General features: G+C 36.3%; 1 pseudogene; it reads left to right on the top strand.

The window, feature by feature from the left end:
- Positions 1-1,570: 1,570 nt before the first annotated feature.
- LOC143405775 (ras-related protein Rab-9A-like) lies at positions 1,571-8,448 on the top strand (annotated as a pseudogene).
- The last annotated feature ends 18,250 nt before the right edge of the window (positions 8,449-26,698 follow it).

The following is a 26,698-nucleotide window of genomic DNA, read 5'->3' as shown; positions in this document are numbered from 1 at the left end:
CACCAAACTTTTCTTTTAATTTGAGTCAAATTCATAACTATTTCCCATTATACTTTAAGGAGGTAGAATAGCCTAGTGGCTAAGAATATGGGCTTTGGGTCACTGTCAATTTTGTTACTTGCCTGTTAGGTACAATGAAGCATGTTATTTAATCTCCCGAAGTTTTATGTCAATGAAATAATCAATGTCAATAATCTATATAAAGGATTAGGCACAGAACCTAGCATAGTGAGCATTCCATAAATTTTATTTATTAGGAGAAATGAAAATCAAGGAACAAAGAACATTGGGGTGCCCCCAAATTTTAGCTCAAAAGGTCACTGGAGACTAGACTTCAGCTATCTCTACCTCAGAGAATTGTTGACCCTGTGTAGCTTTTACAACCCTTTCCTAACATGTACTGAAAACCCCAGGCCTAAACTCACCATATCTGTAGTTCATGTGCTGAGATCTCTAGTCTTTATTAGAGTGGAACACGCCAATCATACAGATGGCCACCAGGATCACTAGTCCCTAACCTCCTTCCCTTCCCAGGAAAATTTCTTTATTTTTGTCCTTTCCCCCACTCCCTTTCTGAAAAGTGCTTCATGTATATTCTTTACATTATCCAGTTCCTTCTTGTAAAACAGCTTGCTGCCTGCATCAGTCTAAACTCTTGACAAACAACTGATGTAATGGCCCTGGCCACTTGTGGGTTTTGCCTATAAAACTTGTTCGAACTCTGCAAAAGCCCAGAGAACATATTCAAGACTGCTTAGAATGGTGATTTCTCAAGTTATGACTCTGATCAGTTCAAATAAATTTTTTGTTTAATTTGTCCCTTGATTTCTCCTAAGGATTGGCAAAAACAATAAAATAAGTAATATTTGCAGTTTTATCAACCTACACAATATGATTAGATCACAGACCACCAGAACCGTACAAAGTAACTCTCAGTCATTCTGCAACTGTTATGTTGCCAGGAGTGACACACAGTTTAACTCATAGCATGAAGTTTATATTCTTCCAGGTTTAGTAAAACTATAATTGTTCAGATTAACTAAAAATTTCACTGAAGACAAGCAATAGAAGTTTCACAAATTATTATTTTATTCCCTATAATCTTTCTTTTAGATTTTTTTCACAGAATGATCAAAAGGACTGGCAATGAAACATTTTTATAATAAATGTATTTGTAACTATATCAACTGTTTCTGGATATGTAAATCATAGATATCTAAATGTACATAGATATTTCAGATATTGCTACAAAAAGTAAAACTGATGTATTGAAGACTTGTGAACTAGCCACCATAAGCTCTCTAAGGCATCTATCATGTCAGGGCATTTGATGTTGTTATAAGAACACAAAGAGCTAATGAAATATACAAACTTTGTTAAGAATTTAGTGTATATTGAGCTATGTGCTGGGAATTGAAAAGTGTAACATTAAATCCTAATGCTCAAGGAGTTAATACAAACAGGAAAAGTTTAAGTACATCCACTAAGTACTATAATGTACATACCTTTGAGTAGACACACATTTGAGGGAGCCCAGAGAGATAAAAGGAAACCAGTGTGACATGGGAAGATGGGTAAGTGCCTAGGGAGGTAGAAAGAAGTGATTACCTTTGAACTATACCTTGAAAAATGAGTGAGAGTTTTCCAGACTGGATTTTCTACCTGGCAGGGTAAATAAGGCATAGAAGAATGAATATAAATGGCATGCTTGTTTCCCCAGCACACTGTCCTTTAAAATAGACCAGAACACCCATGCACAATTTTCCCACATGGCTTGAAATGCAAGTTCAAAGTTAAACAGTGTTTCTTGACCTCACTTCTCCTCCCACAACAGTTACCAATTCATCTCCAGGTGGTCTTTTCTCTGGATTTCTGTTTCATTCCTGAATTTCAGATTACTTCTCCCCAACTGTTGGATGCTTAGCATATTCTTTAAATCTAGAACACCCCCCAAATTTTGAGTTCATCTTTTCCCATCCTGAACACATTATCAACAATCTGTATAATAGAATTTTTCTAAATAAATATTCATATAGATATGAGTATAGATGCTTGTACCTATAGATGAGAAAAAAATACTATTTAAAAACACAACTACTATTCACCTGGGTAGAACCCTAGTAAAATTAAGACCCTTTGTTTCACTGAGAACCTTAGTAGATTGGGATAGAGAAAGATGATTCACAGTGGAATAAATTAAGCATTGCCACTTCTATATGAAATGAGAAACATAAATGTAAATTAATCTTTGATGAAAGTTGAGAATTCTGAACTTTCGATTCATAAAACAAAAAGTTTTATAAACCTTTGTGAACAACTCAATCAGGAAATGCATGGAAAGAACATATTTATAGCTGAAGAGCTCAAAAAAAGTATGGGGCACCACCAACATGTTAAAATATAAATAGATAATAGATAGATAGATAGACAGACAGACAATGATAGATAGATTATACTTGCAACAGTTTAGTGACATATAATCCACTTCATTTCATTTCCAGCCTCCTTGGAATCTACTTGGCATCATATCCAAATATTTTACCTGAAGGAGTGTAACTAATTTAAGAATCACATAGACTAGCCATATTTAGACAGCTGCCAAAGTAGGAGACATGCATGAAAATTAAAAACAGCCTATAGTGTCATTTTTAATTGACTATAGATGAGGAAAAGCTAAATAATTCATGTTCTAAGTAGAGTTCTTGTTATTCAGGATCCTAACACTATATGGATACTTTTCATCAAACTCTCCTATAGATTATACATTATTCACTATATTCAAGAATAAATATTTTAAAAATCTACATAACTATTTGTAAAGAGAGAGAGGAAAGAAAATAAATAGAAATGTAGACTAACGATCAGAAAAAAAATGATAACATGGTCCAAATAAAAATTAGCCAATTTTTTGAGTTCTTTGTATATTCTGGATATTAGGGCTCTATCTGAAGTGTGAGGGGTAAAAATTTGTTCCCATGAAGTAGGCTCTCTATTTACCTCTTTTATTGTTTCTCTTGCTGAGAAAAAACTTTTTAGTTTAAGTAAGTCCCATTTGTTTATTCTTGTTATTAGCTAGCCAATCCTTAAAAAACAAATGCCAAATGTCTTCTTTGATATAAAGAGAGCAACTAAGAACAGAACAGGAAGGATGAGCATGAGGAAAAGACTAACATTAAACAAAGACGAGAGGGGGGAGAGAAAGGGAGAGAGAAGGGAAAGCATATGGAAAAAGTAGGAGACCTTCAATGTTACACAAAATTATAAGAGGTTGTGAGGGGAAAGGAGGAGGGAAAAAAGGGAGAGAATTAAACAACAGCAGAGGAGGTAGAGAGGGAAGATGGGAGGGGAGGGGAGGGGAGGGGGGATAGTAGGGGATAGGAATGGTAGCAGAACACAACAGTCACTATTATGCCATTATGTAAAAATGTGAGTGTGTAACCGATGTGATTCTGCAATTTGTATTTGGGGAAAAAATGGGAATTCATAACCCAATCAAGTCAAATGTATGAAAGATGATATATAATGAGCTCTGTAATGTTTTGAACAATCAATAAAAAATAAAAAATAAAATAAATAAAATAAATAAATAAAAATAAATAAATAAATAAAAATTAGCCAAATACAGTGTCCTAAATTTGAAATGAATAATAAAGCAAGTACCTCTTTAAAACAAAAACACAAATCAGAGTTCTGAGAAAACATGAAAAAATAACAATACAAGGTGAAAAATAAGCTATATTAGCTCATCAGGGAAGTATAAGAAGAGAAAAAGTATCACAAAAATGAAGATCAAATTGGAAATAGCTCAAAGAAAAATAAACACATTGAAAGTACAGCCTAAGAAACACAGAGCACAGTTTTTAAAAAAAAAAAAAAAATTGAGTAAAACAAAATAGGCAAATATTTTAAGCATAAAAAAGGAAATGCTGGTATTGTAAAACATGTATACCATGTAAAAAGTGGTATAGTAACTCATTAATATGTACAACTCTTGTGATTTTAGGTATGAGTTTAAAAATAATACACAAAAAGATTATTTTGTCTATTCTAAGTTCCTTTTTCTGTTTATCCAGGAAATATCAAAATGTAAGAGACAGAAAAGATAATTGTTCATGATATCATGTCTATGAAATTACCTTTAACCAGTTACCATGTACATTAGGATTTGTTATTTTAAAATCTTACGTGAATTTGATAGCTGAAATTTATATTTTATTATTGTAAAAGCATCACTTATTGCTAGGGGCATTAAAGTTGAAATTAAGATGGTGATAAAAGCATATGAAATAGATGTCTTTATGCAGTGTGAGCAGGTAGTATTTTAATAAATGCTGGCAATAGTTTAAACAATTCAAGAAATTTTAAATGGTATGCCGCAGTCTGGCTGGGCACAAATCACGAGCCACTCACAGCTTTATAGATTCAAACAGCAATTCTTTATTCCCGATCTCACACCGGCCTTCTACAAACATGTTCTGGGGAAATCCACGTTCTCTACCCAAATCCACACCCACTGGGCTTCTGTCTCCCAAATATACTGTCTGACCCTAAGAACTCAAGAGGAACTCAGGCAGCAGGATACGCCCTATTCTAAACGGGAACGCCCTAAACTCGGATTATGCTAAACTGGGAACACCCTAAACACGGATCCGCCCTGGTCCTTGAGCAACGTCACCTTACATGCAATGTCGCTGCAAAATGTCCTATTTCCATGAGTCCTTCCACTAAAGAAACATGGGGGTACGCTGGCAAGGAAATTGTCATACCTACTTGGCTGTTGGCTCCCAGCAATGGTAAGTAAGCTTAGGATTGAGAGAGAGTATAAACATATTACTTGTATTTGGAGTTGCACCAAGTTTTTAGCTCCTAAGGTCAATAGATTACTTCTATACTGTGAAGTTTAGAAAGTCTTATTGGTATACATGGAGGCATGTGTCAGCAGCTCTTGTATATTTTCTTGATAAATAATGAATTTTAAGCTGCTATTATTAGATTCACAATCTAATTCTTTATTTAAACTACATTTAGTATATGGGTCCTAGAATAATTTGGGGCATAGGTAATAGGAATAATACAAGTAGTATATGTGTAACTATGAGACTATTATGTTCATCCTGATAATGCGCTATATGAATTTTCCTTGTTATGTTGTGATTGATATGCTAAGGGAGTATAGAAAATAATTAGTATATTAATTTATATTAGGATAATAGTACATTAGATTATGAAAATGATGCTATAACTACAAGTAGTCCTCCAATAAGGTTAACAGCTGGTAGTAAGGTAGATTGGTTAGGCTTGCCAGTACCCATCAAGCTGTTACTATAGCAAGTAATGCCTGTGGTTCACAAGCTAATATTATAATTCAACTAGGAATTCTCTTATGGTTCCAGTTTGTGAGGCAAAATTATACTGAGGAGATGAGTCCATGAGCAATTAGGGCTGTGGCTCCTGTAAAACTGCATGTCATTTATATATAAATAGCTACAACTGCTGATGCTATATGATTTATGGATGAGTATGTGATGAGTCATTTTAAGTTTGTCTGGCATAAACAAACTAATACAGCTATTAGCATTATTCTTCACAGGGACAACATAAGTAGTAGATAGGCTATATATTCCATTAGTGGGTTTAAAATTACAGTAATTCATATTATACCATAGCCTCCTAAGTTTAGTTATACAGCTGCAAGAACTACAGACGGAGTGATTGGGGCTTCTACATGTGATTTCGGTAATCAAAGGTAGAAGCTGTAAAGGGCTATTTTTACTATAAATGCTATTATGCATGCTATCATAGGAAAGCATTAGATCAGGACTTTGGTAGTGTTTGAACTCAACAGTGTTAGCACAGGAATACCCCAAGAAATCAGAATGCAAGGCTGTCTCCCAATCAGCAACCTGAACCCCGAGATAAAATTGTTTTTCTAAAAAAAATCTTAAATTTGTTTTTCAAATGTAATGTTTTACAAGCTACCCTAAATAGTATGAGTATTGACTAACAGGTGAATTTACTTCATTATAATACTAAAATCTCCACCCAGGGAAAAACTAAAACCTCATTCTCATAATATGGGAATTGAGAAGGAGCATTGCCTGAGCAGGATCATCCTCACCCATGCATGTGATGAAGCCTTTGCTCCTCCTGAATCTGAACTCCTTTCCATAAGTTTCAACTTCCATGAGTCACAGCTTTGGAAGTGATTCCCCAGGGTCTCCTTACTTGCTGCAAATGAACTTCTCTCTGTTTGACACCTATTCTTGGTATTCTCTTCTGGTTTGATTCTCACCAAGAGGAAGACCCATTGAGTCCTGTGACAAAGGGTTATTAAAAATTAATGAGCCTACAGAATTTAGGATTATAAATTAATGTTATAAGAGAAAAGCTAATCACTTTGTAAAACAGGAAATAAATTCCTGCACTTAATTGTCCTAATGATTTCCACAATGAGTAATAGATTTGGGATTAGTATTGCCTTGGGAGGTGGAGGCAGGAAGATCTAGAATTCAAAGCCAGCCTCAGCAATTTAGCAAGGTGCTAAGAAACTCAGTGAGACCCTGTCTCTAATAAAGTACAAAATAGTGCTAGGTGTTAGGTGCAGAACAGTCTGAACTAAATTGTCTGCAGAGCAGGCTAAACAAACATTAGCTGCAGGATAACCCAGACACTCAAAACCCCCCTCTGTCTGGTCCTTTATCACCTGTTTGCGTCAAGTCTGAACACTCAACCCCACTCAGAGCTGAACACTCGACCCCCACCCATCTGGTACAACGGAAACCCTCATCTGACCCCTGCCCCATCTGCCTGAAGGCAGAAGATGACACCCTTAGCAACTACTGTATGATCCAATCACTGTACATCAACAAGGCAGCTTGCAAACCCAGAGACCACATTAGATTTGGGCTATAAAAACTCCCTCCAGCCGGGCCCCTCTGTCTTGCTCTTGCTCTCTCTTGCTCTCTCTTTCTTACCTCTCTCTCTCTCTCTCCCTCTCTCTCTCTCTCTCTCTCCTCCTTCTCCTCCTCCTCCTCCTCCTCCTCTTTCTCACTGCTGCAATAAAGATCTCTTGGTCGCTCCGAGTGTTGTGGTCACTTTCCTTTCACTAGGGAATGTGGCTCAGTGGTTGAGTGCCCTGAGTTCAATCCCTTGTACCCAAAAACAAAAATTAAAAGAGAGAGAGAGAGAGAGAGAGAGAGAGAGAGAGAAGTTCTGTAGCAGTAAATGTCATGATCAAAAATTTTTGCAGCAGCCCCTCCTCCCCCACTCACTACCACCTCTTTCCTCTGAGCTGAACCTGGCCTTTGTAGTGCAGGTCCACTGCCTGACCTCCTGCCTCTGCAGGCCCTGCACTCTTTCTGTACTTGTAGGATACCTAGGTGGGTGCCTGGAGCTCCAGGGGATCCTCCGTACAATCTCAAGAAGCTTCTTCCACTCCTCTAATGAGCTTGGCATGGTGATGAAATACTTTTCTCTGCATTATCTTGGAGCATCTTCCCAAAAACTCAAGGTGATAATGATGCTTGAATTCTTAAGATTAATAATAGCAAGAAAAAAAAACATCCTTTCTTAATCACCTTTGCAGATGGTGGAGTTGGGAAGGGCTCTTTTATGAACCAATATGTAATTAATAAGTTTGATGCCCAGTTCTTCTCTATGATAGGTGTGGAACTTTTAAATAAAGATTTGGAGGTGGATGGACATTTTGTTACCATGCAAATTTGGGACACAAAATTCAAGCATAATCCCACAGCCTGGGGATGTTATTTGATTTACAGAGGTTCTGATTGTTGTATTCTTATTTTTAGTGTCGGTGATTCACAGAGCTTCCAGAACTTAGGTAACAGAGGTGAAAAAAATAATAATAAATTATGCAAATGTGAAAAAACATAACCAGCCACTTAGGAGGATCACAAGATCAAGGCCAGCCTCAGCACTAAAAAAGCAATGAGGATGCATCTCAGTGGTAGAGCACCCCTGGGTTCAATCTCCTATAACAAAAAAACAAAAAAAGGCACAAAACCACCCTTTCATGACTTGGAGCAACAAGACTAACATAAGCAAACAACAAGCATCTGAAGAAGAAGTCCCAATCTAGGACAGGGGCAACCGCATCTTTTGACTTTGAAACACATGCAAAAGATGCAACCACAGTCACAGCTACTTTTGAGGAAGCAGCTCAGAGTTCTTATGAGCTAAGAATGTAGCTCTAGGTCCGGGGCTGTGATGCTAGGGATAGGGATGTATCTCTAGGGCTGGAGATGTAGTTCAGTGGTACAGTATGCCTAGCATGGATGATGCCTGGTGTTGATCCCCAGCACTGCCTTCCCACCCTTCACACCCCCACACACATATGTCCTTGCTACACAAGAAAAGTCAGATCAAGTGATTCAGATAGACACCTTCAATCTTCACTGAAAATCCAAACCAAACTCATCTCACTGTTGATTAGTAATTATATTGTAGGTGGTTATAACCAACCCATGCATCCACACAAAATAAGCAAGAGATGAAAAAGAGGCTTAGCATTTGCAGCAGTGTATCGTCTACTAATAAAATGAGATGAACATTCACTGATCCTTTATTAGCTGGTGACAGAAGGGACACAATAATTCTGGAGGTACTATTTACTCAAAGCACTTTACAATTATAAATTGTAATCATTGTCTAATAACATTTCTTTAATTTAAATATGAAAGCTGGAGTTAATAAATGAGATGACCAAGACTGAAGTTATCATCAAAAAAAAAAAAACTTACCATTCTAGAGTCATACTTGGATTCTTACTCTCTGGGAAAATATATATATATATATATATATATATATATATATATATATATATATATATATAATGTAATTAGCATTCTATTTTTGATTTGGGGAAAATACTTTCTAAAGCAATAGTGTTAAATATTAAAGAGTAAAATATAATGCACTTATCAAAAATTTTTTAAAAAATGAATACTGAAATCTGCATTTTTTTAGATAATTGATTCTTTGGAATGATTAAAGACAATTAGTCAGATAGCTAAAGTTAAAAGAGGGGTTAATTGATTAAGAAAAATTTAATGAAAAGTTTGGCCTATTTTTTAATTGGTTTTAGAGAAATAAATTGATTGAACTGATCATAAGCTGTGGAGAGTTGTATAAATTCAGATTATGGAATTTTTAGAATATCATGTTAATTATGTGAGTATAACTATGAATACAGCAAATTTTAACGTTGGAGATTTAAGTCTGACACATAGCCAAGATCATAAATATTAGATACCATTACTAGTAACACCAGGCCTATAGCATCCTCACAGGCTAAAAGATGGTTAGTATAATGGTTATGTCAGCTCTTTGTTGCTGTGGCAAATACCTGATTAAAAAAAAAAACCTAGAAAAGGGGGAAAACTTGGAGTCCATGGCCCAACAACTTCATTGCTTTAGGTCAGATAAAAAAAGAACAGAAGGGTGAGGTGGTGGAGAGCTCCTCAGCTCAGCTCATGGCCGACAGGAAGCAGGGAATGAGAGAGCATGGAGCAGGGACCAAAGACAAGAAATACCCTTCCAGGCATGCCCCCAGGGACCTACTTCCTCCAACCATGCCCCACACCTACAGTTTTTACCACCTCTCAAATGTCCACTCAGCTCTCAATGGATTTATCTACTGATAAAGTCAGGGCTCTCATGATCCAGTCACTTCCCCAACCCCACCTCTGAACATTGATGCATTGGGGATTCAACCCTGAGCCTTTGGGGGACATTGAAGGTCCAAATCATAACAATGGTAGATAATCTAAAGTAAATAATTAAGATTTCCAGGTGTGTTCTAGGTGCGGTGGCACACACCTGTAATACTAAAAGAACAGAATCCTCATTGATAAAAACAAACAAAAATATCAAATAACTTCTACAAAATGTCAATGTAAGGCAGTGGCTTCAAGTTCAAAATAGTAATTTAGATGTAAAGTGAAATTTTAATTGACAAAAGAAGCAGAAGATAGGAAACCTGTTGCGCTAAATACATTAAGCTGTATGCTGCATCAGAAATTGTAAAAAGGATGTTTCAAAATAGTCTGAGGCTTATAGAAAAATAAAATAAAATAAATTACTATTGAAGTTATGATAAGAGAGGGTTAAATTATGGGTTTGCAGTTACCTTCTGGGAGGCTACAGTAGGCTCAGGTGATTGACACCCCAAGGCCAGTAGCACTGACTGTTGAGTAGTAGTGGAACCTCTGGGGGACAAGTGAAGAATACTTGTTGGTGGTCAACAGGTAATTCTGGGTCCTAATTCTGGGACTAGAGTGATGCTCAGAAGACTACAAAGAAGAAATTTTCTAATACAACAAAGAGATGTTTCATGTAATAGGGCTTTTAGGACAATTAATGTGCAGTGACCTTGAAATGTGCTTCCTCAGGGTCTCTTCCTATTGGTATATTGTTCATGTATTAGTTAATAAGCCCAGAGATACTAAAATATTGAAGTTAAAATAAAATTACGTAAAAAAAAAAATAAATAAAATAAAATAAAATAAAATTACGTTACTAATCTGAATGACATGAGCAGGACTGATAATGTTCCTCTAAGCGGACGGAAATAGGATTAACTAGGTAGGTGTGTGTCTGCTGGGTCAGCAAGTAGCCATGTTGATAAAGGCTAACCAAGAGTGTGAAGATGTAAGCTTGAATCAGAACTATAGCAAATTCAAGAATAATGAGGTAAGAACAGCAAATGTTATTAAGGTCAGTGTAGGTCTAATGGATGTTAGCACTAAAGTGTCTCCTCTAACCAAGTGTAAATGTGGATGGACAGTTGTAATGATGGACGTTTATCATACAGCTAGGGATGTGGGTTGGATAAATAGGCTAATGGGGTCCAAAATCACTAGCATAGGAATAAGTGGGACAGGTGCTTCTCATGGTAGAAAGTAGACTGGTAATGCTTTTGTTTTGTTGCAGAAGCCAGTAATCACTGCTTCCACTCATAGTGCCATAGCTGTATCTAGATTTATTGAGAATTGAGTGCTTAAGGAAAATGAGTGGAATAATAGCCCAAGTAAATTTGCTGAAATGTGCTTCCTCAGTGAGTGAGTTTATTATTAGAGTTCAAGAGATGTATTCTTTGATATTACGAATCACTATTACTTGTTTTAGTGTGGGTTGCACTAATTATTATGGATTATATACTAGTTGATTATTGATAAGTTTATTGGATTAGAAAATAGAATATTTGAGAATTAAATCATTAGTAATAGGTGCCGCAGTCTCTCGGCTGGGCACAAATCGCGAGTCTCCACACAGCTTGTAGATTCAAACAGCAATTCTTTATTCCTGAACTCACACCGGCCGTCTACAAACACGTTCTGGGGGAATCCACGTTCTCTGCCCAAATCCACTCTCTCTCAAATCCACTCCGCATGGGCTTCTGTCTCCCAAAATATACTGTTTGACCCTAAGCACTCAAGAGGAACTCAGCAGCAGGATACGCCCTATTCCAAAAGAGGAACACCCTAATCTCCTATTATACTAAACCACCCTATTCTAAAGGGGAAACACCCTACTCTCCTATTATGCTAAACTGCCCTATTCTAAAGGGGGAACACCCTAAACACGGATCCTGCCCTGGTCCTTGAGCAAGGTCACCTTTCAGAAGTCCTTCCACTAGACAGCATGGGAGTAAGCTGGCAAGGAATTTGTCATACCTACTTGGCTGATGGCTCCCAGCATCTCCCCCCTTCTGATTAATTAAACAACAAGTAATGTGGCTTAAGGACCGTGCCTGGTAGGTTGTCCAGTTCAACATATGGCTCTTACCCGTCATCGGAAAACTGACCTTTAGGTAACTGACCTTTAGGCGTCAGCCTCCTGTCTTAGGTTGATACCATTGCAACTGGATCATACCCGTCACTGACTACCGGTCCAGCATACAGCCATACTTGTGGATAGGTCTATGCACCAGTGGGGGGGTGAGGTTCTTTGCCTCACCTCTGTTGGCCCCCAAATTTGGCCTTGGTGCCAGTGGGGGAGTGAGGTTAATGTGGCTTAAGGACCGCGCCTGGTAGGTTGTCCAATTCAACATATGGCTCTTACCCGTCATCGGAAAACTGACCTTTAGGCAACTGACCTTTAGGGGTCAGCCTCCTGTCTTAGGTTGATACCATTGCAATTGGATCATACCCGTCACTGACTGCCGGTCCAGCATATAGCCATTGGCCCCCAAATTTAGACCATCACTAGCAGAAGGGAGGAGGATACAGAAATGCCACGACACCAAGCCAATTGACAGTTCCTTTGGAAAAATTGCATCATTGGTGACACCATCAGCAAAGATCACTGGTGACACCATCAGCAAAGATATGCCAGCATTACCACAATTTGCTGCACTAAACGTAGTTACATAGTCCAGGCAAGTTCTGTAAGCAGTTCAAAGGGGAGGAATCTATCAATCTGTCCGTCTCCTCCCAAAGTCCGTTGCCTCCCAAAGTAAATTGGCTCCTTGATTGAGCATACTTGTTGAGTTATATTCATTGGGATGAAGATAGGAATTCTGGCAATGATGCTAAAAAGACATTAACCTGAAAAGAATTATTAAATATAATGAAAAGGAAAGGTGAAAGTAAACAAACAGATCTGTTAACCTCCTTAAAAAAAATTCTTAACAGCTGTTTACCTGATTTAAATTAGTAAACAAGCAGATCTGTTAACCACCTTTAAAAACAATCTTTAACAGCTGTTTACCTAATTTAAATTAAACCATTTAAATCACGTGAATAAAAAAAAATAATAATAATTTGGATCCATTTTCTCATGAGCGCTCCTCATATATGAAATACGCACACACAGACATACAACACAAAACACAAATGTGCAAACAAACGTACAACACATAAGATAATAATAAAGGCCTTGTAGCTTTACCTAGGTGAAATCTCCATTGCAATGTTTAAAAACTCTATAGTCAAAAAAAAATAAAACTGATCAGAAAAACATTAACCTAGGTTTGTATGAGCTCAAAAAATAAAAATAGAACCTTATGATGTGGGAAAAATGCAATAATAAAATAGATATTGAAAAAAGCATCCTTGTTAATCACTGTTGCAGATGTAAGAATGGCCAAGCTGGAGTTCTGGATATCAGCTGTTATGGATTTGAGTCAAATCATCTTCTTTTTGATCTGTAGAAATCGTTTTAGTTAGTCTTTCTGGAATCCAAATCGGCTGCTGTTCTCCCTGTGGAAACACACAAACAGAGCCCCGACTCCAGACAATCACTGGGTCTGGACCTTTCCATTGTCCTGTTAGAATATCTTTCCAAAGAACTTTAGGCTTATGCACATTTTTTGGATACATATGCCTTTCTGCAGCACTAAGTCCTGATGAATCCAAATTTTAAAAGTTTAGAGTAAAAAGCGTTATTTTAAGTTTATCTTTGGGGGATATATACCCCTTTCCAATTTTTAAGATTAACTAGGCTTCGAATCACGCAATCTTTCCTCCGTCATGAAGGCATCTTAACCACCTTCAAATTAACCTTTTAAAGCCTTTTAATTATCATCTATACTGTACTTTTAAATGTACTTTTCACCACCTATAGCTTCACTCTTTTAAACGAGGCTTAGACTCTGTTTAAATCGCTTAATATTAGTTTACATGGCTGCCCTTCAACCAAAGGCCTTTTTTACTCCATTAAGAAGCTTTGTCTCAATCTGCCATGTACAAATACTTTTTTCTTCTTTCTTTCTTTCTTTCTCAAGCTTTTGAAGTAAGTCTAGTTTTCTCAAAATCTTTTTAAATGGCATTTCACAACTTTTTACTTTACCACACAGAGATTATCTCATCTAGAAACATTTATTTTTCTATTAACCTTTTATATTTATATTAAAATATATTTCCACATCTTGAATCTTTTTATTTCTCTTTTTAAGCCGTTAACCCTTTTTATAAATTCACATACTGAAATAACCCTTATAAAATTTCTGATTTAGACAAATTACTCCACTTTAATAAGATGAAATACTTTCATGTTTTTTATGGTACTATAATACTGTAATTGAAACCCAACTGAAACTTCTTATACTCTTTGTATGTAAATTACACCTGATAGAATCTTAACACTTAGTAACCTTGTTTCAGCAAAGACACAGACTAAAGCAATATTAAATATTTTTCCATTCACCAATTTATGAAAACACACATAATGGTTAAATATATTACCTTATGGAACTTAATAAGTAAAGAGTACTTGATTTCATATTTAGTGGTTGATATTTTAACACTTTAGCTTTGTAAATTAATCAGATGTCTGTAAAAACCAAGATCTTAGACAAGCATAGTAAACAGAATTAGCCATCTCTTTCTTGTTGAAGAAAAATCCTTCTACAGGATACCATGATGGTCCCATTGATATATTTAAAAACTTCTCATTAAAAAGCCATGGGCTGCATTTTTGTATTGTATCAACATATGCCCTAACTGTTCTTGGTCTTACTGGGTTGCCTTTTTTCTCTAACAATTTCTCTCCCTCGCTGGTGAACAACTTCAAACCTTGAGTCAACCATTTTCCCCAGTTTGCCTGAGAAAGTTCTAGGAACAGGCAACTTGAAATAAAAACAAAATAAATTAGAACAAGAACACATTGTTTTTTGAAATGGTCACCCATTCTCTCGCCTTCCCTCAGGGGCGAGCAATTTCACTTACCTTCAAGTTTCAGACGTTCCGCGTAGGAGCCACCAGATGCCGCAGTCTCTCGGCTGGGCACAAATCGCGAGTCTCCACACAGCTTGTAGATTCAAACAGCAATTCTTTATTCCCGAACTCACACCGGCCGTCTACAAACACGTTCTGGGGGAATCCACGTTCTCTGCCCAAATCCACTCTCTCTCAAATCCACTCCGCATGGGCTTCTGTCTCCCAAAATATACTGTTTGACCCTAAGCACTCAAGAGGAACTCAGCAGCAGGATACGCCCTATTCCAAAAGAGGAACACCCTAATCTCCTATTATACTAAACCACCCTATTCTAAAGGGGAAACACCCTACTCTCCTATTATGCTAAACTGCCCTATTCTAAAGGGGGAACACCCTAAACACGGATCCTGCCCTGGTCCTTGAGCAAGGTCACCTTTCAGAAGTCCTTCCACTAGACAGCATGGGAGTAAGCTGGCAAGGAATTTGTCATACCTACTTGGCTGATGGCTCCCAGCAAATAGGTACTTCTAGTATGAAGTAATAAAAGAGGTAAATTAATTTTTTCATTTTTATTAATTTTTATTTATATATGACAGTGGAATGTATTACAATTCTTATTATATAGAGAGAGCACAATTTTTCATATCTCTGGTTGTATACAAAGTGTATTCACACCAATTTGTGTCTTCATACATGTACTTTGGATAACAATGTCCATCATATTCCACCATCATTGCTAATGTCATGTCCCCTCCCTTCCCTTCCCACACCTCTGCCCTTTCTAGAGTTCATCTATTCCCCCCATGATCCCTCTCTCTATCCCACTATTAATCAGCCTCCTTCTATCAGAGAAAACATTTGACTTTGGTTTTTTGGGAGATTGGCTAACATCATTTAGCATTATCTTCTCTAACTCCATCCATTTACCTGCAAATGCCATGGTTTTATTCTCTTTTAGTGCTGAGTAATATTCTATTGTGTATATATGCCACATTATTTTTATCCATTCATCTATGGAAGGGCATCTAGGTTGGTTCCACAGTTTAGCTATTGTGAATTGTGCTGCTATAATCATTGATGTGGCTGTGTTGTGTAGTATGCTATTTTAAGTCCTTTGGGTGTAGACCAAGGAGAGGGATAACTGAGTCAAATGGTGGTTTCATTCCCAATTTTCCAAGAAATCTCCATACTGCTTTCCATATTGGCCGCACCAATTTGCAGTCCCACCAGCAGTCCATGAGTGTATCTTTTTCCCCACATCCTTGCCAACACTTATTGTTGTCTGTCTTCATAATAGCTGCCCTTCTGACAGGAGTGAGATGAAATCTTAGAGCAGTATTGATTTTCATTTCTCTAATTACTAGTGATGATGAACATTTTTCATATATTTGTTGACTGATTGTATATCATCTTCTGGGAAGTGTCTGTTCAGGTCCTTGGCCCATTTATTGATTGGGATATTAGTGGGGTTTTTTGCTGTTGTTGTTGTTGTTGTTTCTTTTTTGTTTTTTCTTTCTTTCTGAGTTCTTTATATACCCCAGATATTAGTGTTCTATCTGATGTGTGAAGGATAGAGATTTGCTCCCAAGATGTAGGCTCTCTATTCACCTCAAAGATTGTTTCTTTTGCTGAGAAGAAACTTTTTAGTTTGAGTCCATCCCATTTATTGATTCTTGATTTTAATTCTTATGCCAAAGGAGTCTTATAAAGGAAGTTGGGGCCTACTCCCACATGATGGAGATTAGGGCCTACTTTTTCTTCTATTAGATACAGGGTCTCTGGTTTTATTCCTAGGTCCTTGATCCATGTTGAGTTGAGTTTTATGCATGATGAGAGACAGGGGATTAATTTCATTTTGTTGCATACAGATTTCCAGTCTTCCCAGCACCATTTGTTGAAGAGGCTATCTTTCCTCCAATGCATGTTTTTGGAAACTTTGTCTAATATAAGATTCGTGTAATTTTGTGGATTAGTATTTGGGTCCTCTATTCTGTACCATTGATCTACCAGTCTGTTCTGGTGCCAATACCATTTTTGTTACTATTGTTTTTGTTACTATTGCTCTGTAGTATAATTTAAGGTCTGGTTTAGTGATGCCACCTGCTTCACTCTTCCTGCTGAGATTGCTTTAGCTATTCTGGAGTCTCTTATTTTTCCAGATGAATTTCATGACTGCTTTTTCTATTTCTATGAAGCATGTCATTGGGATTTTGATCAGAATTGCATTAAATCTGTATAGTACTTTTAGAATTATGATCATTCTGACAATATTAATTCTGCCTATCCAAGAGCAAGATAGATCTTTCCATCTTCTAAAGTCTTCTTTGACTTCTTTCTTTAGGATTCTGTAGGTTTTATTGTGTAAAAAAAATAAAAATAAAAATTTCTTTACCCTCTTTCATTAAGTTGATTCCCAAGTTTTTTGGCATTGTTGTTGTTGTTGTTGTTGTCTGTTTGTTTTTGAGACTATTGTAAATCGGGTAGTTTTTCTCATTTCCCTTTCAGAGGATTTGTCACTCATATACAGATATGCCTTTGATTTATGGGTGTTGATTTTATATCCTGCTACTTTGCTGAATTCATTTATAGTTCTAAAAATTTTCTGGTGGAACTTTTATGGTCTCCTAGGTATAGAATCATATCATCAGCAAATAGTGCCAATTTGGGGTGTTTTTTTTTTCCCTATGTGTATCCCTTTAATTTCTTTCATCTGTCTAATTGCTCTGGCCAGTGTTTCAAGAACTATGTTAAATAGAAGTGGTGAAAGAGGGCATCCCTGTCTTCTTCCAGTTTTTAGAGGAAATGCCTTCAGTTTTTCCTCAATGAACTTTAGAATGATGTTGGCCCGGGGCTTAGCATAAATAGCTTTTATGATGTTGAGATATGTTCCTGTTATTTCTAGTTTTTCTAGTGTTTTGAACATGAAAGAGTGCTGTATTTTGTCAAATGCTTTTTCTGAGTCTATTGAGATGATCTTATAACTCTTATCTTTAAATCTATTGATGTGATGAATTACATTTATTGATTTCCATATGTTGAATCAACCTTGCATCCCTGGGATGAATCCCACTTGATCATGTTGCACAATCTTTTCAATATGTTTTTGTATTTGATTTGCCAGAATTTTATTGAGAATTTTTGCATCTATGTTCATTAGAGATGTTGGTCTGAAGTTTGTTTGGTTTTTTTTTTTTATATGTTTTTGCCTGGTTTGTAGATCAGGGTGATACTATCCTCATAGAATGAGTTTGGAAGTGCTGCCTCTTTTTCTATTTCCTGAAATAAATTTTAGAGTATTTGGTATTAGTTCTCCTTTAAAGGTCTTGTAGAACTCAGCTGTGTATCCATCCGGTCCTGGGCTTTTCTTGGTTGGTACGCTTCTGATGGTGTCTTCTATTTCATCACTTGATATTGGTCTGTTTAAATTGTGTATATCTTCCTGATTCAATCTGGGCAAATAGTATGACTTAAGAAATTTGTTGGTGCCTTCAATATCTTCTATTTTATTGGAGTATAAGTTTTCAAAATAATTTCTAATTATCCTCTGTATTTCTATTGTGTCTGTTGTGATAGTACCTTTTTTATCATGTATGCTGGTAATATGAGTTTTTTTTTCTCCTTCTCTTCATTAGTGTAGCTAAGGGTCTGTCAATTTTATTTATTTTTTTCAAAGAACCAACTCTTTGCTTTGTCAATTTTTTTCAGTTGTTTCTTTGTTTCAATTTCATTGATTTCAGCTCTGATTTTAATTATTTCCTGTCTTCTACTGCTTTTGGTGTTGATTTGTTCTTCTTTTTCTAGGGCTTTGAGATGTAATGTTAAATCATTTATTTGTTGGTTTTTTCTTCTTTTAAGGAATAAACTCCATGCAATGAACTTTCCTCTTAGAATTGCATTCATAGTGTTCCAGAGATTTCAATATGTTGTATCTGTGTTCTCATTCACCTCTAAAAATTTTTTAATCTCCTCCTTTATGTTTTCTGCAACCCATTCTTCATTCAGTAGCATATTATTTAGTCTCCAGGTGATGTAGTAGCTCTTATTTCTCATTTTATCATTGATTTCTAATTTTATTCTATTATGATCTGATAGAATGCACGGTAGTATCTCTATCTTTTTATATTTGCTTAGAGTTGTAAAATTTAAGGTCTGTTTTAGAGAAGGATCCATGTGCTGCTGAAAAAAAAGTCTATTCTCATTGAAGGTTGAAACATTCTATATATGTCAGTTAAGTCTAAATTACTGATCGTATTATTGAGTTCTATAGTTTTTTGTTCAGCTTTTGTTTGTAAGATTTATCTAGTGATGAAAGAGGTGTGTTAAAGTCACCAAAAATTATTGTGTGGTGGTCTATTTGACTCTTCAACTTGAGAAGAGTTTGCTTGATTAACATAGATGCTGCATTGTTTGTGGCATGTACATTTATAATTGTTATGTCTTGTTGTCTTGTTGGTGTATGGTTCCCTTGAGCAGTATGTAGTGTTCTTCTTTATCCTTTTTGATTGACTTTGGCTTGAAATCTACTTTATTTGATATGAGGATGGAAACCCCTGCTTGCTCCACAGACCATGTGAGTGGTATAATTTTTCCCAACCCTTCACCTTTGGTCTGTGGATGTCTTTTCATATGAGATGAGTCTCTTGGAGGCAGCATATTGTTGGTTTTTGGGGGGTTTCGGGGGTTTTGGGGATTGTTGTTGGTGTTATTATTGTTGCTGTGTTGTTTTTTATCCAATCTGCTAGTCTATGTCTTTTGATTGGTGAGTTTAGGCCATTAACATTCAGGGTTATTATTGAGACACGATTTGTATTCCCAGCCATTTTTTGTTTATTTTTGGTATTTAACATAACTTGGTTTCTTCTCTGATTAGATTTTCCTTTAGTATAATTCTTCCCTCTGCTAATTTTCATCATTGTTTTTCATTTCCTCTTCATGGAATATTTTGCTGAGGATGTTCTGTAGCACAGGTTTTCTAGTTGTAAATTCTTTTAGCTTTTTTTTTAATCATGGAAGATTTTTATTTCATCATCAAAGCTAAAGCTTAGTTTTGCTAGATATAAGATTCTTATATTTTCTTTCAGAGCTTCCATTTTCTTTCAGAGCTTTGTATATGTTGCTCCACAATCTCCTGGCTTTGTGGGTCTGGGTTGAAAAATCTGCTAGGATACCAAATGGTCTCCCCCTGTATGTGATATGATTCCTCTCTCTTGTGGCTTTTAAGATTCTATCCTTATTCTATATGCTAAGTATTTTCATTATAATTTGCCTTGGTGTAGATCTGTTTTAATTTTGTACATTTGGTGTCTTGTAAGCCTCTTGTATTTGGTTTTCCAATTCATTCTTCATGCTTGAGAAATTTTCCTGATATTATCTCATTGAAGAGATTGTGCATTCCTTTGGTTTGAAACTCTGTGCCTTCCTCTATCCTAATAACTCTTAGATTTGGCCTTTTGATGCTGCTCCATAATTCTTGGAAGTTCTGTTCATGGTTTCTATCTTCACTGTGTGATCAACTTTATTTTCCAGATTGTATACTTTGTCTTCATTATCTGATGTTATGTTCTTTCTTCCAAGTGATCTAGTCTGTTGGTTATGCTTTCTATTGAGTTTTTTATTATTATTATTTAATTTATTGTATCCATCATTTCAAGGATTTCTGACTGGTTTGTTTTTCTTTTTTTTTTTTTTCAAATTCTTTATATCTTTCTCAAAGTAATCTTTGCTACTTGTATTTGCTCTCTTATCTCTTTGTTGGAGTGATCAATTTTTGCCTGTATTTGCTTTTTTAGGTCATTCTTTAATTCACAGATCATTTTAATTATGAACATTCTGAACTCTTTCTCTGACATTTCATCAATTTCACTGTCCATGGGTTCCGTTATCATAGTATCCTGGTTTGTTTGGGACACTTTCCTCTTTTGTTTTTTCATGTTGTCTCTATGTCTTCCTTTCTTGCAGTGTGGATCTGAGATATTACAGTTTCTACCCTAAATTCTTGTGGTACCCATACAGATTGTCTGTACCTCACCTTGAGGTTGGGCTTCCATACCTTGCCTGTATTCCTCAATGTATGGCACTGCATCTAAAGGTGGTGGCAATAATAACCGAGGTAACTCAAGATAATAGTTGAGGTGCCCCAAGATGGAAGCCATGTCTTACAGATATATAGGGCTGAAAGGGTGGGCCTCACACTCTCTTTGGGATGCCTGCTCTGAGATACAGCTGCTTCTAGGCCCTGTCTATTGTCAAAAAGTTAGGGGCTACTGCATGGGGAAGGCTATGGCAGTGACTGCAGTGTCCCAATATGGAAGTGGGTTAGGCTTAGGCTCCCAGGTGAGGGGAGATAGAATGCTGGTTTGAAGAGGTGGTCCTATGCCAGAGGCTGAGTTCTGGTAGGTGTCTGCCCCATCAGTGAAGGGGATGGATCCGGGCCTGGGTTCCACATAGACTGGTGTGAGTGGATCTCTAAATTAATTTTTATTTACTTTCTTTGTTAAGGGGTTGCATGTTTTAGTATTCTTTGGTGATGGATCTAAAGAATAGATGTACTTTGAAATTTTTAATTGAAATAAAATTAATAGTGCTAGAATAGCAATAAATTGTGTTGATTTCAAAAGTTAACTCAAAGTGGATCAAGGAACTTGATATCAAATCAGAGACATGGCGTCTGATAGAAGAAAAAGTTGGCTATGATCTACATACTGTGGGGTCGGGCTCCAAATTCCTCAATAGGACACCCATAGCACAAGTGTTAATAACTAGAATCAACAAATGGGACTTACTCAAACTAAAAAGTTTTTTCTCAGCAAAAGAAACAATAAGAGAGGTAAATAGGGAGCCTACGTCCTGGGAACAAATCTTTACTCCTCACACTTCAGACAGAGCCCTAATATCCAGAATATACAAAGAACTAAAAAAATTAGACAATAAGATAACAAATAACCCAATCAACAAATGGGCCAAGGACCTGAACAGACATTTCTCAGAGGAGGACATACAATCAATCAACAAGTACATGAAAAAATGCTCACCATCTCTAGCAGTCAGAGAAATGCAAATCAAAACCACCCTAAGATACCATCTCACTCCAGTAAGATTGGCAGCCATTAGGAAGTCAAACAACAACAAGTGCTGGTGAGGATGTGGGGAAAAGGGTTCACTTGTACATTGCTGGTGGGACTGCAAATTGGTGCGGCCAATTTGGAAAGCAGTATGGAGATTTCTTGGAAAGCTCGGAATGGAACCACCATTTGACCCAGCTATTCCCCTACTCGGTCTATTCCCTAAAGACCTAAAAAGAGCACACTATAGGGACACTGCTACATCCATGTTCATAGCAGCACAATTCACAATAGCAAGACTGTGGAACCAACCTAGATGCCCTTCAATAGACGAATGGATAAAAAAAATGTGGCATTTATACACAATGGAGTATTACTCTGCATTAAAAAATGACAAAATCATAGAATTTGGAGGGAAATGGATGGCATTAGAGCAGATTATGCTAAGTGAAGCTAGCCAATCCCTTAAAAACAAATGCCAAATGTCTTCTTTGATATAAGGAGAGTAACTAAGAACAGAGTAGGGACGAAGAGCATGAGAAGAAGATTAACATTAAACAGGGATGAGAGGTGGGAGGGAAAGGGAGAGAGAAGGGAAATTGCATGTAAATGGAAGGAGACCCTCAGGGGTATACAAAATTACATACAAGAGGAAGTGAGGGGAAAGGGGGAAAAATATAAGGGGGAGAAATGAATTACAGTAGAGGGGGTAGAGAGAGAAGAGGGGAGGGGAGGGGGGGAGGGGGGATAGTAGAGGATAGGAAAGGCAGCAGAATACAACAGACACCAGAATGGCAATATGTAAATCAATGGTTGTGCAACTGATGTGATTCTGCAATCTGTATATGGGGTAAAAATGGGAGTTCATAACCCACTTGAATCAAAGTGTGAAATATGATATATCAAGAACTATGTAATGTTTTGAACAACCAACAATAAAAACTAATTTAAAAAAAATTTGTTGATTTATCTAGCTGTGGCATTTCATTTGTGGAGAGATTAATATTCTCAGTCTTTAACTTAAAAGTTTAATGATATTTAGCTTCACAATGACATTATAACTTGGATACTGATAAGTTTTCAAAGTGGAACTAGCCCAAGTATGATAGTCATAAAGCTGTGATTTGGCCCAAATATTTCTCAACATTGTCCAATAGTACAGCATATGGATGTTGGGCTGGTGTGATTTAAATGTCCCAGAATTGTGTAATTTTAGGCCTAATGGTGGAATAGCTCAGGATTATAGCACATCTTCATATGAGATTAGTAAATAAATTGGTATTATACAGATATTTATTAGTCTACTTTTCATTACTGTGACAAAATACCCAATTAAACCAGTAAAGGAGGACTTATTTTGGCTCTCAGTTTCAGAGACTTCACCCCAGGATTGACTGGCTTTGTTGTTTCTGAGCCTGTGGTAAGGCAGAACATCATGGCAGAAGGGTGTGGCGACTTTATTATATCCAGGAAACAGATAGAAAGAGGAAGGGTCCAGGAACAAGATACAGTCTACAAATGCAAAACCACAAGGACCCACTCTCTTCAACTAGGTCCCACTTCCTACAGTTTCTACCACTTCCCTATAGTTCATTCAACTCCTTCATAGTCCATATAGCTGTGAATAAATCAGTGGATGACAGATTAATTCACTGATAAGGTTAGAACCTTAATGAACCATTCACTTCCCAAAATCCCCAATCCCAGAATATTGCTCTATTGGGGACCAAGTCTTCAATCCATGAGTCTTTGGGAGACATTCCAGATCCAAGTTATAGGAAGATAGGATTACTCATTTATCAACTTTGAATAGTTAAATTTTGCTGGCTCAAATCTATTGTGGAAATCAAAATTTAAGTCTTCATAATCTGTATCCTCATAATTTCAGTATTATAGGGAAGTGTTATTAAATTCACCTAGTTTGTATAGGATTCATAAAGGTGATAAATAAATTAAGATTAAGATATTATTGGGTAAAATAGGTCATACTGTCTCTTCTTAAATATCCAAAGGACTCATGTGGATTAGTTTATATTGTTAACATTATTGTTAATATTGTTAATAACATTGTTAATATTAATGAAATAATATAAAGGACTAAAGAGACAATTAAGAATACAATTATTAGGGTAAGCATGAAACTGTAAGACTTTCTCTATCACAGGCAATGTAACATAAAGATATAAGGAATTTTGCCAGGTGCAGTCGTGCACGCCTGTAATCCCAGCAGCCCAGGAGGCTGAGGCAGGAGGATCACAAGTTTAAAGGCAGTCTCAGCAAAAGCAAGGCACTAAACAATTCAGTGAGACTCTGTCCCTAAATAAAATACAAAATAGGGCTGGGGATGTGGCTAAGTGGTTGAGTGCTCCTGAGTTCAATCCTCGGTGCTGAAAATAAAAATTAAAAAAAAAAAAGATATAATGGATTTTTAACCTAAAAATCACCTTTGACAAAATTGCATAATATTTTTACTAATATCACCTTGTTGAGAAAGTTATAATGGTTATGGGACTGACTCATAACCAGATCTTTCCTATGTTATTTGAAGGTTTTTTTGTCCGTGGGTTCTAATGTGTGTAATACAGTGTTAGACAACTATAAAGTCATTTAAGATTTATAGTTAAAATTTCTACTGTTTGAGCTTTTTATTTTGCAGCAAAGACTTCTAAAATCACGAAAATTTTGAATATTATTGGTGCTGAGATAAATGAGCCCACAGATGAGGCAGTGTTTCATGTTGTATACACATTAGGATAACTGAAATGTGATTGTGGCAAGCTTGATAGAGGAAGGAAATTCAGAAAGAAGTTAACACCTACAAATACTATTGTAAAGTAAATCTGGCTTAAGTTGAGCCAAGCATATCATTTGAAAATAGTGGGAGTAAGTGAATAATCCTCCTACAATAATGAAGACTGACCACCTATATTGAATAAACATAGTGGAAATTGCTGCAACATCCTACTCATCATAGAGAAAATATGATGAATCAGCCAGAACAATTCCTATTAGACCTTCAACTTAACCAGCTCATAATATAGTTGGTGATCATTTAATATTACTTCTGTGGATGGTGCTAGTCAGTTAAAAACTTTAACTCCTATGAGAACAGCAATAATTAGAGTAACTAACATAAAATACACTTGGTTATCAAGATCTGTTCCTACTATAAATACACAATGGACCCACACAATAAAATCTAGAAAGCCAATTGATATTATGGTTCATACCATACCTATATAACAAAATGGCTCTTTTTTCACCCAAATAATAGATTATAATATGTTAAAATTTTCCCAACCTGAGTAAAATAAGAATATATACTTCTGGGTGACCAAATAAATTAGAATCGATTTTAGTATAAAGTTGGATCTCCTCGATCTGAGTTAAAAAAAAACAAGGGCCTTAAGATTACAGTCTGTCAGTAATTTGGTGACAGAAGCAGCTGGTACTGGGAGGGAGACTAATAAGGGTACAGCTGTGAGTCATGCTGATCAGAAAAATTGTGGTGTCTGGTATTAATATATAGGTTAAAAATTGTTGCAATAAAATTAATAGCTCTTACAATGGACAAAAAAACCCTACTTAGTGCAATTAGAAAATGGTAAGCTCCAGAAAGTTTCCTGTATGTGCCAAATTTCCAGCTAAAGGTGAATAAACCATTCATGCTGGTCTAGCAGCAGCTTCTTCCTAAGAGGCAAACAGAAGTAAAAAGGAGGGTAGAAAAAACCAAAAGTTTAAACTGTTCATTCAGGAAAATTTTAGATTTAGGTTTCCAGTCATTGCAGGAACTAATGAGATATCAAAACCTCTAATTATAACTGGTGCAACCATGAAAAATGAATTAATAGGCAGTTGCAATAACATAAATTTGATTACCCAATAGGGCTTCTGGTTGACCTAATTCAGATCAGATTAAGAGATATAGAGCTGTTCCTACTCTTCTGGCTCAAGCACCAAATAACAGGCATAATATGTCAATGACTCTGAGTGACAGTGCAAATAATCAATGGTTATTGAACACAGGTAGAAGAGTAAAATGGCCAAGTCAGCATTATACTGCCAATCTATAGACAGAGGTTGAGTCCTCTTTTTATCATGCCTCAAAATGAAAACTCAAATTCAAAGTAGCAGCTTCAATTCTGCAAGGACTTTTTTAGTGCAAAACACTAATGTTTTAATGTTCTTTGTTCATTATTTTATTGCATTTTTGTACTGTTCTTCTTTTTCCTCAGAAGAGGAAGACCAGTTCACTCCTGAACTTTCTCAAATGGCACCAGAAGTTAAGTTAGCTGGGTCCACAGTAAATAGTACAGTGCAGCAAGAAAACTACCCATTCGGAGAGCAAAGAGAGACGCATGCACTAGAGACCAACATGTGAAAGGTCTTATGTTTTACATAGACATCATATTGCATGTGGAGCGTATTAGTGTAGCAGTTGGAGGGATGGACAAGACTAGGGACAAGAAACAAGTTAGTGGATAGTTAGTTATTACATTAGGGAGAGAGTAAGACCTTCAAAGAAAGCACATCCAAGAAGAAACACCAAAAAAAAAAAAAAAAATCAAACAAAGCCAAATTTAAAGGAATACAAAACTGCAAGAATACAGAGGCTGCAACAAGGTGACACAGATGACTAAATCAGAATGAAGGAACAAAGGCCAGTAAAAGGACTTAAGATGGCCCACATGAATCAAACTGATAATGACCACATTCAGATGTAAGGAACCCCAGTCTTTGGGACAGAAATGCACAACAGTGACTTCAGGAGATGCCTTTAACAAAGAACATTCTTGCCTTTGGCAAGAATTATTCACGACAAAAATCACTCAAAAAGAGCAACAGACGCAAAAATGTTTACACAAAAATGTTTACAATTTTCAGAACAAATTTAGTCAACACAGCTAAGTGGTATTCAACTGAAATGTCATTCTTAACTTATTTGCGGACATTGGAGTC

This window comes from Callospermophilus lateralis, chromosome 8 (genome assembly GCF_048772815.1).
Source record: "Callospermophilus lateralis isolate mCalLat2 chromosome 8, mCalLat2.hap1, whole genome shotgun sequence".
In the NCBI taxonomy this organism is placed as follows: Eukaryota; Metazoa; Chordata; class Mammalia; order Rodentia; family Sciuridae; genus Callospermophilus; species Callospermophilus lateralis.
The sequence above is the reverse complement of the archived record's forward strand: the minus strand, read 5'-3'. Positions and strand labels throughout refer to the sequence as shown.